The sequence below is a fragment of the Mastomys coucha genome, unplaced genomic scaffold, assembly GCF_008632895.1.
Source record: "Mastomys coucha isolate ucsf_1 unplaced genomic scaffold, UCSF_Mcou_1 pScaffold15, whole genome shotgun sequence".
In the NCBI taxonomy this organism is placed as follows: Eukaryota; Metazoa; Chordata; class Mammalia; order Rodentia; family Muridae; genus Mastomys; species Mastomys coucha.
Genome location: NW_022196897.1, coordinates 80,324,263 through 80,328,857, shown reverse-complemented (window position 1 = coordinate 80,328,857; position 4,595 = coordinate 80,324,263). Strand labels below are relative to the sequence as shown.

The 4,595-nt window shown below is 43.5% G+C and overlaps 1 long non-coding RNA gene across 1 annotated transcript; it reads left to right on the top strand.

Annotated features, from left to right (window-relative positions):
- Positions 1–3,102: 3,102 nt before the first annotated feature.
- LOC116090528 lies at positions 3,103–4,389 on the top strand. Its single transcript, XR_004118716.1, has 2 exons — positions 3,103–3,553; positions 3,749–4,389. It is a non-coding gene; the product is annotated as an uncharacterized LOC116090528 (long non-coding RNA).
- The last annotated feature ends 206 nt before the right edge of the window (positions 4,390–4,595 follow it).

Below are 4,595 nucleotides of genomic sequence, written 5' to 3'. Positions count from 1 at the left end.
TGAGGCATTGGGGTCCAGTGGATACTATTCTGGAATTAGGGCCCATTTGTCAGTTTTCTAGCTTACTCCCAAATTATGAAAATACAAAGCATTTTCCAAAATCAAAATGTATTGTTTGTGTGCTTTGGCCAGGTATCTCAGAAATCGCCTTTCAGAGAGGGAAGAGTGATAAAACACTTCATCTTGATGTGAACTATCCCTCTGAGATAGGCTGCATCACATGCTTCTGTCATTCTCTGTGTGACCTTAAGCAAGTGTGGCCTCACCTGCACAGCTTCTTCCGGCCCTTGGAAACCTTTCCTAAGAGGCAAGGAAGGATGCCCCATTGTTGTGTGTTCTAGAGAACTCAGCCGGGGCTCCAATTTCAGAATACCAGTACTACAAGTAGTATCTGTTTGACTTTAAGCAAATAGTTTGACCTTTCTGTACTTCTCCTTTTCAACTGAAAAAGTACATTGTATTAAAAACCCCTATGTTGGCTAAGGTTTGAATGTCATGGTGCATACAGCGTCTAGCATAGTCCTGAAGTTAGCAGGTGCTCAGTGGCTATCACTACTTTTGATATGCCAGCAGAAAAGACTGCACATGTCACCTTTTCAACCTTCGTGAATGGCATGTCTGCCTTATTTAGAGTCCCTTCTAAGCTACTTATCATCCTGGAAGTAGGTGTGGAGCCAAGTCTCTTGGGTACCCTAAAAGAAATGAGGCTACTGTTAATCAACCTCAGGCGGTGAGCAAATGTTAATTATAAGAGAGATGGGAAAGATCTCTCCTCATCTCTTGGGCATCTAACTAGTGAACTGATTAACTGTTAGAAACTAAGTATAGGAAAATGGCTGTGCTGGAGTAGGTGGACCAACTGATCTCAGCAAGGAAACGAATGTGAAAAGCTAGTCTCAGAGCCTCAGGGGACTCCGTCCTGCTTTGGGTAGTCATGTTAGATCCATGTCTACTCTTTAAAGGCTCCCCAAAGCAGGGGTGGCCAATTCCTTCACTTTGTCGCTACTCACTGAGCTTTACAGCCGCCTTGGTCTAAATCTATTGGGAAGCAGAAGCATGTTTAGACTCTATGATACCTTTGTGGCAATTTGTTACTAATGTGCTTTTGTGGCAGTAATCTAGGTGTTTGTGGGATGAGGATAAGCAGGAAATGACAGTGTTGGCCACACTCCAGGGGCCAGAGATGTGCTAGCTGCACGTCTCAGTCCAGGAGAATCTCTAGCGGAACTTCTCTTTTCATTCCACTCAGTATAATAGTTGAACCTTGACAGGGGACTGAACATGTCTCTAAAATTCAAGAACCCACATGTTTTCTCAACACATGCCTGGGTCAGAGATCTTAAATCTCTAATTTTCTCTAAGCAGAAGATTTCTGGTGGAGAACAAGCCTATGAGCCAAGATTTGTCCTATGACGAACTGAAGAAAATGTAGACAAAATCCATCTTACTATGGAGTGCCCTCTACTGGCCCGATGGTAAAACTCTATTGCCGCCATACTCCCCTGCCCCATGGGTATTGATTTGAAGCCCTGAGCATTTTGGTCTGATTTTTTCTGCCTCCTTCATAATTTATTCTGATGTTTACTGGGCACCAATACAGCAAAACTTGTGTTTTGATGACATAAGTTTATTTAATACTACCAAAACTCCACACCTGAGTTTTACATGGGAGGTGACTGAGACCAAACATTGTATAAAACAAATACAATAAAAGATGTAATTAAAATAATAAAATAATAAAACAAAAATAATGTAATAAAATAATATAAAAGATGGCACATCCACCTTTGAGATTCTTACTACTGTGAATTCTCTTAGAATTCATAATGGAAGAGAAGCACGAACTAAGGAGGAATGTGAGGTTGGAAGTGGAATTTGCCCTCAGCACCTCTGCCAAGGTGGACCTTGTCTCTCAGATTGCTCCATGAACTTTCAGGGTTCCAGAGCATTTCAACTCTGCTTTTGAGGAAAAAAAAAATCAGCTCGAGACAATTCATTAAATGACTGAGTTCACTTTTTATATACCCATATTGAGGAAGGCAAAGCAGCTACCAGGTGACCAGGAAGAATTTCCAGGACAAAGAATGGGCTTTTCCCAACCTGGGTGACATGCTCACACCAGTTTTATCACAGGCAAAAGTCTATGAGGGTGGTGTGGCAGATGGCAGTACATGGGCAGGCTGAGAAAATGAACTTCTGAGGACTCTCTCCTGGGTTTGTTTTTGGAAGTCAGTGGCAGCCTCAAGATCAGAATGCTGGCTGGGCAGTGGTGGCGCACGCCTTTAATCCCAGCACTTGGGAGGCAGAGGCAGGCGGATTTCTAAGTTCGAGGCCACCCTAGTCTACAGAGTGAGTTCCAGGACAGCATGGGCAATACAGAGAAACCCTGTCTCATAAAACCAATAAATAAATAAATAAATAAATAAATAAATAAATAAATAAATAGATCAGAATGCTGCCATTAGCTTAAGTCTTAACTTTCTGGTTGGTATTGGTTGGGGCTGAGTTCTAAGTTTGGCTTTTTTTTTTTTTTTTTTAGAAAGAATGGTGCATGCGTGCATGCGTTTACGTGTGTGTTGTGTGTGTATGCATGTGTTTAGGGTGTGTTATCTCTGTAGCTGTGTGTATGGAGCTGTGGAGGCCAGAAATAGGCTTTGGATCCCTAGAAGCTGAAATTAGAAGTATCATAAGCCACAAAACATGGGTAATGGGATATGAGTTCTCATTCTCTGACTAAGCAATAAGTGCTCTGAGCTCCAATAAGTTGAGCTTTTTAATTACAGAAAAAAACATTGTAAATACCTTCTTGTTGCACATACAGAGTCTTTCCTGAGTTTCTCCTTTTTTGTGTTAGATTGCTTTATCATTCACCTGCCTTGCCATTAAGGATATGAGCTAGAAAGCACACGAGGCACTTGTCTTAGAGATAATCTCTTACCAGTCCAACTTTAGGAGCTATCTAAGGCCTTGGAGCTATCTTGGGCCAATTGCTTCAGTGCTCCTGGCCATATGAGTGTGAAGATGTAAATATTTCCAACCTACCCAGGAGAACCTCAGACTGTCTACACTAATTCTTTCCAGGGATTTGAGATATGGGTAAGTAATTGGGTTCTTTTTTGCTCCTGCTTTGGGCTGGATGCTGGTCTCTAGTTTCATGGACTGTATGTCTCAACTATACAGTGAGGCCATGCCTCCAAATCACACTCAGCTCTCCTTCCTCCAGCTCAAGACCTCTTATTAGGTGTCACTTTCCCTACTGGTCATGATGCCATAATAGGGTCATAATGAGAATATAGAGCTAGCACGACAGCTTTTCAGTGGTGCCTTCTCTGTGGTTGGTTGGGTATCACTGACCCAGACAGAGTGGTTAAGCTAAAAATATTTGCCCATAATGCATCCCCCACCCCAGCCTTTAGCTGCTGGTGGGAGGAACAGTTGTTTTCAGTTTGAATTGCTAATACCACAAACTCCACTTTGCCAGAAATGGGGCTTCTTGATGAATAGTTCCAGATTTTAGCCAGTTGAGAGTGAAGACATGTTTGGCCACCTGCTGGTAAGGATGCCCATCCTTTTGTCCAACTGTAGCCTTGAATATACTTCCCCATTGGATTCCTCTCACTTCTAGGAAAGTCTAAACAATGCCAGGAATGGAGGGAGGAGGCTAGCCTAAAGCCAAATGCTGCAGGGGATTATGGGTGATGGAATGTGGATTGCTGACACCATGTCCCTTTGCTCTCGCTTGTTGTAGGAGCACCAAGGACCAAGAGGAGACCAGATGAGTTTTCAGAGCAGTTCTCAGACACCCAGGACGCATGTCATCCTTTGCCTCGTGCTTTCTGCAATGTTGCTGCTCACCTTCATCTTTCTATTAACCCTTGCCATAATGATCCCCTCCTGACACCATCTCTTCTCCATTTATCACCCACTCAGCTCTTTCTCTGAGGTGTTTCTCCCATGGGGTATGGCTTTGTCTCTGGCAAGCTCCCCTTGAATCATATCCAGATGGCTGCCATTACTTTCTTTCCCTCTGTCTCCTCTTCACACCAGACTCAGTTGACACTCAGCCCTTTGGTCAGGAAAACCAGAGGAAAAGCTCCCTCTTCCAAAAGGAAGTCAGAACATGCTCTGCTGGAGCCACCATGCTCAGGGAAGAGACCCAAAATACAGCTGAGTGTGATGTCATTGAAACCAGATGGAAAGACCAGAAATCCCTTAATCCCAGTTAGACCTAGTGAAAGAGCTTTACTCATGACTGTTGGGACTGATTAAGAATATGGGGGCAGGGAGGAAGAGAGGGAGAAAGATGTTCTGAATTGGATTACCCCTCAATACAGAATGGAATCCCCTAGATTTTTTTCTCCAATTAAATGTGCATTTCATTCTACCACATTGTGATGGCTTCACTGTAGATGTTTCCCCTGGAGACCCAAGGCTTTTCTTCATGGGTCACAAGACTACAGGCCACCAGATGATGAGGTAAGTGACAGTGTCTCGGGTGCTTTGTAGTGGCCTCAGAAATCCAGTGAAAACCCACCTTAGGAAACAGCAAGGTTTGGCCCCTGTTCAGTCCCTCTTGACTTGAGCCCTTGCAGGGA